The sequence below is a fragment of the Zea mays genome, chromosome 2 (assembly GCF_902167145.1).
Source record: "Zea mays cultivar B73 chromosome 2, Zm-B73-REFERENCE-NAM-5.0, whole genome shotgun sequence".
Classification (NCBI taxonomy): Eukaryota; Viridiplantae; Streptophyta; class Magnoliopsida; order Poales; family Poaceae; genus Zea; species Zea mays.
In genome coordinates this window covers 114,760,190-114,774,466 of record NC_050097.1, presented here as the reverse complement: position 1 = coordinate 114,774,466, position 14,277 = coordinate 114,760,190, and positions in this window count along the sequence as shown.

The following is a 14,277-nucleotide window of genomic DNA, read 5'->3' as shown; positions in this document are numbered from 1 at the left end:
TGGCAGTGACGTAGACCTGCAAGAATTCTGACGGGTTTGACGTACCGTCGTACTTCTCCAGCAGGTGCGGCCGGAACTTGGGCAGTCAAGTCGCCGCGCGGAGGTGATCCGCTAGCGCGGCACAGCCCACACTGATCAATGGGACACCCACGTGGATTCGGGCACCCCTTGAAGTTTGTGGCGCAAGCGGAGCGAAGTCCTGGTCGAGGTTGTGACCCTCGAAGTTTAGCCGGCGCTCACGCGCCCTCTCCAGAGAGACTCGTGCGTCCTCACCCGCACGCCTACGGTTGAGTTCTGCCCGCAGGTCATCTGGCCTCTCCAGAGATATTGGAGCATCCTCACCAGCACGCCTGCGGTTGAGCTCCACTCGCAGGTCCTCAGTCGGTGCGACCTTCACTGAGGGTGAGCGCACTGATGCTGACACCTCATGTTGACGCTGGAATGATCGAGGCCTGGGTCTGGCCGAGCCAGAATGCGCCATGCCGAGGAGACGGTCGACATCGTCATGCCACTGCTTCATGGCCCCTGGCGAGGCGGTGGAAGTTGGAGGGTGGCGTAACAACTCCCTGGCTACAGACAACGCCCCAGAAGCAGCCCTTGATGGAGCCTGGGATGTCTGCGCAGGCGTGTGCTGCTGCGCAGCACGCACAGCAGCAGCACCAGGCGCAGGGCGGTTGGAGCCCCGTGGCATGGAAGACACAGCCTCTTCCTCCATCAGGAAATCCTCGGGGGACAAGCTGCGGTGCTCGACGATCTGAACCATCGTGCCGAGCAAGGAAACAGGGAAAAACCTAAAGCCAAGACCCCTACATGGCGCGCCAAATGTTGGAGAGAAAATCTTCTGGCCGGGTGGTGGAATGCACCCGTCCAAATCCTAAGATGAGGAGGGGGCCTAAGCGTTTTTCCTGTTATGTGGATTTGGGATGAACACACGAGGACACGAGGGATTAGAGTGGTTCAGGTCGCCGGAGCGTAATACCCTACCTCCACTGTGTGTATGTAGTATTGAGTATGTGTAAAACCTGTGAGCTTGAGAGTCTGAGAGTTTGAGAGATTGTGAGCTTTTTTCCTGTAACGTTGTGTGCCTTCCCTTTTATAGTTTAAGGGAGGCAGATACAAGGATGCTGAGCCCTGACATGTGGGCCCAGGAACATAATGGAAAGAATACATTATGTGAATAACTAATGCTAGTAACGCCTGAGCAATCACCAGGAGTCTTGATGACTGCAGTCCATTTATCATTGATAGCCGAAACGTACGAGTAATGGTGAATAACAGCACGGCCCGTGTATCGTGGACTGTGCACGCCACCTGTCAATGGAATGGACAGGCGCATGTGTTATCTGTAATGAATGCGGAGGCGCGCGTAGCCCAGAGGCGTCATGCTAGGTTCCGCCCGTTGGCTTAAGCCGCACGCAGTATGCCATGTGGCTGCAACGGGTCTCCGCTTGAGCAGGGGGCAGGAGTGTATGCGGACTGGTCCGGAACCCACCAGACTAGGTCCGGACACGTGTCGGCACCGGACCCCCGCCTGGGTCCTGTTCAAGGCCTGAGTATGTTCTGTCCTGGGACCTTGGGACCCCATTGTGGGCGGCCTGGACCCCATACGGGGGGTCCGGATCCCATTCCAGGGGTCCGGCTTGCACTCATGGAGGTCCTGGACCAACCTTGGAGGTCCGGACTGTATATCAAGGGGTCCGGCACTCTCCCATGGGGGTCCAGACTCACTATTGATGCCTTGGAGTATATCACTTTCTCTATACACGTGGCGGCTCTGGATCCGTCCATATGGTGGGGTCAGGCGCTGTTGTGGGCCCAGAGTAGTCGCCTGAGGCTGGGGCGAGTCATGATTTGGTCCCACACACAGCACCTTCACCACACGACTAAGAGATAGCCGCGTGGGTACTGTGTCTTTATACAGTAGTAAGGGGTACCCTAGTTTCAGGGTACCGACAGTTATGGTTAGGAAAAGTACTTTAATCCATAACTGCTTAACATAATCGCTTTTTGACAGTAGCCTAGACCGTTGTTTTCTCTTCCTCGCTTAGTCGTAGGTGCGAGCCCTGCACCGAGCTTCTGCTTATTTATTGTATTTTGATGTGTGGTGTATTGTTCCTTTTATTTTAAATTTGTGGAATGTGTGTTTGAACTCATATAGATAACTATCAGTTGGCGGAGTCTGAAGGAGTTGCAGGTAAAGACCCTGAGCAGCAGTTGGTTGGTGAAGGCAAGTGTCCCTTGACCCATCTATGTCCTACTCATTTCATAATTAACTCCCTGCTTTTACACGATTTATACCTAAGGATTGACTAGCTTTTGTTTATCTTGTCCTTGTTTACTTATGTGGGTTGGGTTATTTTAGTTTAGCTTTATGGTAGTGCCTCACATTAATCAATGAACATGATGAGATTATTTATGATACGCTGTTTTCCCTTTTGATTATGATGATGATACTGTGACATTTAAGGGGACTCGAGCGATTTCTCGAGTGCCTATACGTAAGGACTGGTTCGTTGGATGACTACCCGGGAAAACAGTGCAACCATGAGGGTGGAATGGGATGCCCTTAGCTGAATAATTAGAGGAACTAGGGTGTAGTTCGCTTCGCCGTCGTGCCGTCAATGGGGCTCGGTGTATGCAGCTCGCTCTGCTGAGGGTGGATTGCCCCTTGGGGAGGAGTGCGGTACATTTAGGAAACCTAACGGGTGGCTACAGCCTCCGAGAATCTTTGTAAAGGCTACATAGTGAAACCCTGCCTATTCACCTTGGTAGTGTTTAAGGGTTTGATCAGCCCGAGGCAAAAGGGATTCACGGCTTGTGGGTAAAGTGCGCAACCTCTATAGAGTGTTATTAAACTGGTATATCAGCTGTGCTTGCGGTTATGAGCGGCTAAGGGAGCTCCATTGATTAGAGACACATTGATCAGAGATGTTTGGTTTACAGATGATGATGAGGATGATGGTTTTGATTATAATTATGGTAATGGTTTCTGGTATTCTTTCCATTTGGAAAGGGTACTTTTGGGTTAACAACTTGGGTTAATGCTAAAACCTGGCTCTCTACTAGTAGTAATAACCTGACCAACTAAAAGCCACTACTTGACTTTAACCACACATAAAGCTAGTCCACTACAGCCAAAGCCAAACGAGAAAATTGTTGAGTATGTTGATGTGTACTCACCCTTGCTTTACACACCAAACCCCCCTAGGTTGTCCACATTGCAACCACTGCTCAGGAGAAGATGAAGCCGTGGAGGAGGACTTCCAGGAGTTCCAAGAGTACGATGAGTTATAGGCGTGGGTTAGCGGCATACCCCCAATCGGCTGCTTGTGAAGGCCGTGTTTATCTACATTCCGTTTTCGCACTTTGATTATTGTTAATGACTATGTGGATGTCCCAGACATCATGATGTAATCGACTATTACTATCTTTTATGTTATTATTCGAGCACTATGTGATGATGTCCGGTTATGTAACTGTTGTGTACGTGAATTGCTGATCCTGGCACGTACATAGTTCGCATTCGGTTTGCCTTCTAAAACCGGGTGTGATAGTTTTGGACTAACATCATCTTGTATGAGCATGAGCACAGATAGCTAAAGCAAATTGATAGAAAGACACTTTTTATGCTCGAAATGAGCATACTACAAACTGATGAGGTTCTAAGTGAAAAAGGTATGCTTCTAACACTTATTCAATTGTTTTAGGTACTAATTATGTTTGTCTAAGTGTTACGGACTATGTGAAGTCGAGTCAAAAGGAGCAAAAGGGAATTGGCATGAAAAAGGATCATCTAGGCTGTTCTGTGCAACACCGGATGGTCTAGTGCCACCCACAGGACAGTCTGGTGACAGTCTAGTCGTACAGGCTTCTATGGGAAAAAGCAGCTCCCTCGGCTATAATTCACCGGACGGTCCATGCGAAGCACCAGATAGTCCAGTGTGCCAGCCGGCCAATGGCTACATGACACGTCAGCCGAAGCCAACGGTCAATAGGAGCACCAGACTGTCCGATGCCGCCCATCGGACGGTCTGGTGCCCCAGAAGCAGAAAGTAGCCAATCAAGAGATACATGACTGTTGCATTGTGAAGTGTCCAATGTGCACCGGACAGTCCGATGCACCCACGGCCAGAAGGCAACCAGGGCCTTCCTAATGGAGTTCCAGCGGCTCCTAGGTCTCTTGGGGCTATAAAAGGACCCCCTAGGCGCCATGGAGCAGTACACAAGCACACCTTGAGCATTCTACAACTCCGAGACTCCGCAAACACGTTGTTGATTCATTAGAGAGATTTGAGCGCGCTTTGAGCTGTGACTCTGTCGTTTTCATTCTTGCGCTCTCTTCTTCGCTTGTGTGCGTGTTGTTGCTGCGATTGTGCTCTTGTGCCTGTTTCTACTTCCCTCCTTACTCCGGTTTTGATTGAGATCATTTGTGTAAGGCGTAAGAGACTCCAATTTGTGGTTATTTAGTAAAGGTTATTTAGTTGCAACATTGTCCTGTGTATGTACATGTACGATATGTATTCATAAATTTTCATACTTACCAACATTTATAAAATATCTCCAATGACTCGCCTTTTTTCGACGTATCGTACTTTCCACCTTGAATCTTATAGAACTTATTGCCCTATAATCTCAAATAGAATCACCATGTTATTCTCAAACTCTCATCGATAAAGTATGCATAGCTTGAAGGGTCATAATCTAAGGAGTCGAGTACCAGCGCCTTTCCATCCTTGGGATGAATGATGAAGCAAATCTAGTGGTCCCTATATGAATCAAATTTGTGATGCATGTGTATTGAAATTATTAATTTTATTTATGCAAACTCACGCTTACTTAAAGTTGTACGGGGCCACTACGACTTCCTTGTATTGAAATTGAAGCATTATGTGTCCTAAGTAGGTGGCGTATCGATCATCAAAATCCTTCTTCATTTCCTCTTTATGCTTCTAAGCTTTTTCAGGTGCCTTTCCCCATAATTCTTCATGGTATGAACCGATTCTAAATGTATGCTGTTGTCACATATATTTTCATTGGGTTGAGATACCCAACCCTTTATCGGCATTAGAATAAGGATTCAGGGAGTAACAAATCTCCTGCTAATCATATTGCATTCTGCAAGGCACACGTGCATGTTGGATATTGAAAATTAATACAACTCACTAATAATAACACATGTATGTGTAAGTATAAGTGACACTTACAATGCTAACACTGTTACAAGTTGTATGTCGAGTCTCTAAAGATTCATCATTAACATGTCCTCGAAGGTAACAATGGTCGATTGTTTCATGGCCACTAACAAAAGCATGTGCTAGTATACATACATTGATGGTGTCAATGCCAACAGAAGATGCTCTCATGTACTAGTCATGCAACCTTTTAATACCAGCTAGGACCTTTTTTAGTTTGTCCAAAGTGAGTATAGGCGTGCCTAGCACATATTTTTGGGACATTTTTGTAGTCGTGCCTAGTTGGATCCTTGATCTGTATAGTATGTATCTTAGGCTTTTTTGCTGGCGACTTCTTGTGATCAACCAAATCAACAATACAGGAGGTGTGGCTCCGTGCAATTCGTGACAAAAATTTGGTTGTGCCAGCAGTTTTTGGCTTCTTTGTCTCAAACGTGGAAACCATTTTTGGTATAGAAAACTTTTTCTTTTGCGATGATGATGGCTCAATTGTTTGTTTAAGATCTTTTGGGGTGGAGAAGGTGGAGCCCTTATTGGTGATGCTAGTGGCGGAGAAAGTGGGTTAGAAGAGGATGAGGTGGCGATGGTAGGTTAAAAGGAAGAGACTGGGAAGCAAGTCAAGATTGTGGATTAGGAAGAGGATGACGAGGTGATGACAGTTTGTTAGCAATAGGATCAACATGTGATGACTCCTGAGTTACGGGGAGGGCATGAGAGTATGGTGGTGGTGGCTCACCCTAAGGATGAAATTTTTGTAGCATGTCCAAGTGTCTCAATACCCTCAGGACTAGGGATGTCTAGCATGTCGTCCATATATCATTGGACGACTATCGACACTTCTACCATGCAATACTCTTCTAGAATTTAGCAACCATGGAACTAGAATCCTAGGATCACAAGGAATGTGTCTACTTCCCTTGTACAAATATTGTTAATAACATATCTTATAACTAGGGAGCACAACACAGACCTTATGATATTATCAATTGGATAGCAGATCTTATTTGTCGTAGACGTGATAGAGCTTGGGACGGTTGGACACTCTATGGAAGATGGTTGAGTTGCTAGAATTAGTTGCGCCTGTGGAGCTTTAGTGTCATAGTTACCTAAAGGGGTGAATAGGTGACGCCTGAAAATCACAACTTAAACAAAAACTTGATCCAAATTAAGTGTTAGTGCAGAACTAGATCAAGTTAGAGTGAGAAGGAGGAGAGATTCTTCCACTTGATTGCTCTCACAAGATTGTGGAATTAACTTGAGCAATATCACAAGTGAAGAACTAGAGAATGGAGAGGAAGTAAATCTCAAAGAATAATTGAAAGCTCCCATGTGTGTTTTGGTTTTTTGAGTGTGAACACAATTAAAGGTCTAACCAAGGTGTTAAGTGTTGAATAGGTGCTAAGTGAAAAGACAAAGAGGTTCAACACATGGAGACATGTGTGATGATACACACAAGCTAAGATGACTATGGTTTGTGGACATCCCAAGTAAAGTTGAAGGATGGACAATGACTATGTGGAACTCGATGTGCATAACATGGAGTCAACTAATCGAACTAAGGATGGAGGCAAGGAGATCTTCGAGGTACTAGAGCAAGGGAGAAAGTCAAGAGGACTAAGATACCTAAAGCCAAGGTGAAGAAGAGGCTCTTGCAAAGCAAGGTTGATCAAGTTGAGAAAGTTATGGCGCATTGAGGATCACAACATAAGGACATGACTTGGAACCATTGAGTTAATTCCTAGGGTTTATGGTTCATGTCATAAGGCTCAAGATCCTAGATCAAGTAGTAGGATATGGTCATAAGAAAGTGGAGAAGTATCAAAGTCAAAACCTAGAAGGGACCCAAAAGAGCTAAGTACACTTTGACTTTTAGTTTGGGTCATTATTGTGTTTGGAGATTTTCTTGTTGACCATTACAAGTTGTTGGAGCTCATTGATGGTTATAGTTGTAACACCCCTGGTGTTACTGTCACTAAAACTTGAGCATGACATCATAAGCATTGGCATATCATGTGTTTGTCACACCTAGAGTGCATTCACTAGGCAAAAATTTCAAACAAAGTTGTATTGATGTGGCATTTCATGGGTAAAACCCTAGGATACAGTGCTTAACCATAAACTGGGCTTAAGGGAGTAAACAAAGCCTAATAAGAGAAAACTTCAAAACTTAGTTGTGATAATCATAAAATATCACCATGAATGGACTTAAGTAACATCCCAACCCTAGAAGTGCCAAAAACCCTAAATAGGCCCCTGAAAACCCCTGGACTGAAACCCTAGGGGGTTATGTGTGAAAATGTACATTTTTGGACCAAAGTGCAAATAGCAAAGTAAAAGATCACCTCAAACCCACTACCTTTCATATTGAAGGATCTACAAGTTGAATAGAGGGATTTGGACCTTTTTGTAAAAAGACCCATGAAAGCCATGTAACCAAGTCTGAATTCCAATAGGTTAGGACCATCTTTGGAGCTATCTATCTCTTCACTCATGAGGATTCTATCCTAGGTTAGTACATCAAAATGGTAGAGCTACTATAGGGGTATAAGTTCAATTAAGAAACCCAACCCTAAAACCCTATGAAATCTCATGAAAACATACCCAAACAGAGCTAACAGAACTCTGAATTTTCAGACTGAGCACAGTAATCTGAAGCTTATAAGACAGTGAATTGAGTTAGGTTTGGAGCCTTTTTGTGTCCAATCTAGAGGGTTAAAGGCTATGAGTTATGTAGATAAATTAGAGGCCATTAGAAGGTGATTAAGTGTTCCTAAGACAAGTAGGCTTGATCCTGTGCAAGTATTGGAGAAAATGATACTCAAAGTCGAGCTATCAGACTAGCAGTTCAGACTGTCAATCTGACCAGTTTGTTCTGAATACTTGCCTGTTTGCTCCACTTTGAGGCCTTGTAAAAAGTATCCTGCGTGACTTTGTGCCAAAATGTCTTAAGAAAAGTTGGAGAGCTAGTATCCATGAGCAAAGTTTATTAAGGGACCCTTGCTGGACATTATGTAAACTTGGAAGATATAGGCGCCCAAAAAGGCCTCTGTCGAAAGGGGAGGGTCAACTGAACAAAACTAAAAATTGGTTCAGGCAAAAAGAAATGGTAACCAGATTTTGTAGTCAACTTTTGGATGCCATAACTTCTGATCAAACCGCCGCGTGTGTCCGGTGACCACCTCGACAACACCTCGGCTTCATGTGGCCAGGCAATTGTGGTATGGCTTAACCCCTACAAGTTTATGTTCTAGCATCCTTATAGGCTGGTGAAGCTCACCCAGGGGTCCGTTTGATCTTTACGGTCTTAGCTTGGACAGAACGCGAGCTCGACACCGCAGGGATTGCCCTGGTGTCGATCCACCAGAACTTTGTTGATCCGGGGTCAATTGCTGTGGGCATCATGCTGCCCATGTCTCACTCGTGCCCACTGTGCCCTTGATTTGATGGGTGCAGATCTTAAATCGGCCGAGCTGGGACCACGATGCTAGAGTTCCGCCGTTGATACAGTCCGGCCGCTCCATGTGTTCGTAAGCCAAATTCATGCCCCAAAACTGCGCGGGTTAGGTTAAGATTTGATCCGATCACTATCCAATTGCTGCCCGAGCTCTTCTCCACTGTAGTATCGCAAGGAGAACGCGTCCGCGCCGCTGGCGACGTCGGGGACTCAATTTGTAAAGACAAGAAACATAGAAGGGGCCAGAAGTAAAGTGTCAGTGACTCGTAGAATCTGATTGGGGACTTTGTTCCTAATTTTGGCTCTAGCAAGGACCTTTCTGAAAAACCTATTGCGCCGCCGCGGGCGCGCCCCCGAATTCCGTTGGTGCTAGGCCGGATGGGCCTGTTCTGGCCCAACGCTGTTAAACAATTTTCTTTATCTTTTTCCATGAAGCTTTAGAAATTCCTGGAAAATTGTAAAAAAATTCTAAAAATATCAGACCAATTTTTCTAAACTCCTAATTTTCCATAGTATTTAATAAAAATAGTTTCATGATTTTTAGTTCTAATAAGGAATTTTGGGGCATTTAAAATAGCCAAAATCCATACTTCTAGAATTTTAGGGAATAATTAGTAAATCCAAAATTCACCAAACTTTTTAGGTAAACTCTAAATAATATTTAGAAGCCTTGGGTAAAGTTTGGTATGATTTGGACCATGTTTGGTACTTAGAACCCAAAACCCTAGCCCCCTGCTCTATGAACTTCACTATTGACTCCGAAAACCCTAGTTTCTTGGAGATCCGTGAAAGAAAGTTATATTCAAGACATTAGATAATAAACTTTTATTATCTTAGCATTTTCATGAGCATTACATGAGCATTCATGATTATATATGGTTATATCTAGACAACGAAGAGGAAATAGAAGTTGAAGAAGCGAGGACTTCACCACCACTACCTGAAGAACCTCAGGCAGGAAACTGTTTTTATTTTGATATCTGCGAAACAGAACCTGATTCACCTATCACACAAGGCAAGCCCCGATGCATTTGCCACCCCCTTGTTATTTTAAAATCTTTCTTACTTACTTGATGCATTAGGTGATAGGAGTTGTGTGTTAAACCAGTTACTGCATTTCCTTCCTTGGAATTTGATTACTTCTCCTTAATCCCTGATTTACAAAAAGGTTTTCTTATGCTTAGCTCTGCTCTAGAAAACAAAATGTTTTGGTTTCACAAATGATGATGCTTCAAAGTGGGTGGGATGTTTTCAAAAATAAAATTGAATGGTGGATCCATCATGGCCATGATGGGTTCAACATCGAAAAAGATGTACCTGTGCCAGGTACCAAACTTTGGGTTTGAAATGATTAAGCTGAGACCGGGCGGGTGACTTGCACGAGAAGAGAGTCTCGGTGTAGTGTCTCCATCTAAGTCGATTAAGGACCTTCTCGATGTAGGCTTGATGATCGAGGACCCTTTAACTGGTCACATGCCTCGTCATGGGTAAGCTTTGCCTCGGGCAGACTAATAACAGAATAAGATAACACTCAATGGGAGTGGAGAGATGGCGAGAGTAGTGTGTACCCTCCGTGGCAAGAGGCTGGACGGTGGTGTATTTGTGCTCTCGGTTGGCGTGAACCTGATCTGGTCTTAAGAACCCTGGTGGCGAGTTGACATATGCAAGGGTTAAGTGCTACATATGTCGTGTGATTGGAGATCCTTAGCTGAGTATAATCGATTCGGATCGCCGTAACTTCGCAGATATGAAGACTTGGTCACTGCCCTACACGTAGCAATCCAGTGAAGATGAAGGGTTGTTAAGAAATTGGCTAGTATAGGATAAGTGATTGAACTAAGGTAGAAAGAACTCTAGATGCAGGTAATTTTACTTAACCTGACAAGTAAAATTGGATTTTTAAGGATCCACTATTAGTAAGCATTTATGCAAACAGAGACTTTGAATATAGATAAGCCATACCTTGACTCCCAAAGGCCAGCATATCCTTGAAAGTCTTTTATTTTGACGGGTAAGACTTGCGAAAGTACACTTCGTACTCAGGGCTTTGTCCCATGTTGTTTTAGGTGAGGAAGCGGCAAATTTTTGCTGCTTTTGTTCCAAGGTGGTACCCAAAGAAGAAAGTCAAGACTGAAGACCCGGGAGGAAGTGTCCTCCACTAAAAACTTTTTACTGTTTATTCGGGAGGGGTTTTTGCCTACCAGGTTATGTAATAATAATACTCAGCACTCCTATATATGGTTCTTGTCTGTAATATTACAACTCTTTCTTACTTTAATATAAGGTAAGTTATTATAATTACTTCCGCATTTTCGTACCTCCGATGTATTGTAATGTCTGTGTGACGGGTGAAATGCTCTTGGGAAAGGTAAGGAATACTAATACCGAACTTGTCAAGTGATCAGGGGCACCTGCAGGGTTGTTCGAGGTCCGTTGGACAAGGACAACTGTAGGTGGGCCTAATGACTTGGGAGATTCTGTCACAATAGTGATCAAGTCATGGAGACTTGGAGTTTTGGAGTCCAACCCTGACCTCAAATAGCAAAAAGGGAAAAATAGTGAAAATTTTAAGTATGAAATGTTTGAGTGTTTGAATATATTGCATACATGTTTTACTCTGTATTTGGCACTTTGGTTTGCTCTCTAACTTGGTTTGTAGAGAAAGTGCCATTCGGGGCCCTGTTTGAGGAGAAACAGAGCAGTTAAGGAAAGGCTAAGAAAGAGGTAAGTTTCTGGGACTTAGTCAATTGGATTATACTCTAATCATGTCTGTCTAAGTCATAAGAAAGTCTTCCAAAGAGTTCAAGTCGAATGGAAAATAAAAGGAGTAGAAATGAACTCATTGCAGCCTGTCTGGGCGCACCAGACCATCTACAGTAACGACTCGGTGGTGCATCGGACCGGCTGGGCAGTGGGGTCAGCGAAGGCCTCAGGCAGCCTGGTGCACCAGACTGGATCTATGTGCACCGGACTCCCTCTGTATGTGAACAGGCGTCCTTCAGGAACTATATTTTATGATTCATCGGATCATGAATAGTAGTGGTCCGGTGGTGCACCAGACCATCCTCCAATGGCTACTTTGTGGGCGCGCTAGTCGCCAACGACTATCTGACATTGCACTTGGTCCGGTGGTGCATCGGACCAGTCTGGTGACCACCAGTGAAGGAAAATCCCAAATCAGATCGCAGAGTCAGGGCAGAAGGACCCGGTACGGTGGTGCACAGGACTAGTCCGGTGCCCCTGAGAAGTGTAGAATTTCAACAAGTTTTGCATGGAAGGAGCAACGGCTATGAGGGCTATTTGGGATATAAAAGAACACCCTTCAATACACCAAGTTAGCATACAAGTGTAGAATTATTCTGCAACAATTCTATACCCTTCTCTTGTGTTATTCTCTGTAGATCAGGTGTTTGGCACAGTTATAAGCCAAACAAGAGAGTGAGAAGTGCTGCTATGAGCGAGCATGATCTTGAGCAAGTATTGTTACTCCGCTAGAGTGTTATTAGCAGTTGTAAACAGTTGCAGCTCTACTATAACCGTCATCAACATAGTGGAAGACTCGATCTATAACCTGGTGACAAACCTGAGCAAACAGGGAAAGGAGTTGAAATAGACTCCAAGCCAGGTTGGCTAAATCCAACGTGGATGTAGGCAAGCATTTTAGGCTTGGTCGAACCACGGGATATGTGTCTGTTCTATTTCTTGTTTGCTTTCTCTATTTGCACTTCTCTACTTATCATTTGTATAAGCTTTTCTTAAAGTGCAGGATCTTTTGAGACAAAGACTAGTATTCCACTATGGTCTACTCAAGTCAATCTTCATTCCGCTGCATACACTGCTTTGAGTAGAGTAAGAAAGTGCTAGTTTTGATGTAAATTTTTATTCTCCTATTCACCACCCTCTAGGCGACATCGAGGTCTATGTTTCCCCAAAAGGGAACTTTCAATCACACACACACACAAGACAAGGCGATTTATCCTATAGTTTGGGTCAAGCCTAAAATGCTTGCCTACTCCATGTTGTGGTGTGCCAACGGACAAGGGTTGCACTCAACCCTCTGAAGTCATCCAGTGATCAACTTGAGTGCCACAGTTTTCCCTTATATCTTTCCCTTCACAAGGATCTCCACAACTTGGAGTATATTGCAGTCGTACACAAATTAATGAGAGTTATAACTCTAGAACAACAAGAGGGAAAGTAAGAACACACATAAGAGCATCAAAACAACACCAAAAAGCCACAACATGAATGCACAACAACAGAATAGCACTATCTATCTAAAACTGGCGTTCAGATCACTTCGGTCTGTCTCTCAAATCCGTATGAGTAAAGTACTAGCTCTTGGTATGCTTGGTGTGTTGAAGAGGTCGAAATGGGGCCCTATTTATAACCCAAAGCCTCCAAACGACCATTAAGAGAACTGATGGAATTGATCTCTGCGCAGGCGTACCGGGTTGAGAATAGGAATGGTCCCTCCTAAATTTGGATTGGCTCCTTCGAAAATGGCATGGCAATAGACCGGTCTGATGACCTCCAGGTTGTCTGCCATGTCAGCTAGCCGTTGGCCGACGAGCGAAGGCTTAATTAGCCTTTACTGCGTGGTCCGGTGCACTGCATAGTAAAGGGTCAGATGAATTTTATAAATAAAAACCTAAGACTTAGAAGTTTGTGGTACTCGTTATTCGGTGCACATGGACCCGGTCTGGTGCGCCAGGTTGCTGAAAGCCTCCTAAAGCCTTCTCTGGCAAAGCGGTTCGATGCCCACCAAATAAACGAGTTGAATATGGTTTTAGACCAAACTTGTCCAAAACTACTTGGCTTTAGTTGGGAGCTATTCTATGACTTAGACAAGAGTATATTTGACATGCCTAAATTATAGGTCCATACCTTTAGCTCATCTCTCTTGTAATTTACCTGTTTGAACTCAAACTCAAGCTAAAATCCACTTTTTGCTAGAAACATTCAAATAGGTAAGTACAACATATTTAGAGATTCAAACTTCACAGTTTTACCATTTTACCAAATGTTGCACATCCAAGCCTTCGTTGAGCTAAGTTGAACTTTCCTTCACTCAATTTGCTTTGAATTAAACATGTACTCTTAGACTTAGCCAATAGTTAGTCCAATGTGTTGTGTTGGACATTAATCACCAAAACAATATGGAAAATGGCTCATCTGGAAGAATGGAGGACCAAGGAGGGCGCACTACTGGAGAGCCTTGTTGGCCTCAGTGCTCAGCTAGATCTGCTAGAGTAAGATAGTGATGTCTGTGCATATCCCTGCTTCATACCCTGTGAACCCTTGTTGACATCATGCTTTTTTTTAATTGTGAAATATTGTTTTTGGCGGTTGATGTCAAAAGGGGAAAATTATTGCATTGAAGTTTTTTGTGCGCTAAAGAGCTTAAAGTGTGTCCTTGTGATGAGGATAAGCTCCCTTAGTTTAAAGGAGAAAGGTTTCCTTAAGTTTCTTTAATCTTAAGGAGAGTGTTGGGGGCCTTACTCTCCCGAAGGTCCTCAAAAATGTGACTGACCATATGTTTTCAATATGACATGGATTATTACAGGGGGTCTTTGGCTTCGAGATGAAGGTCTTCTCTCGTGAAAGGGTGAAGATATAACCCGAAGGTGA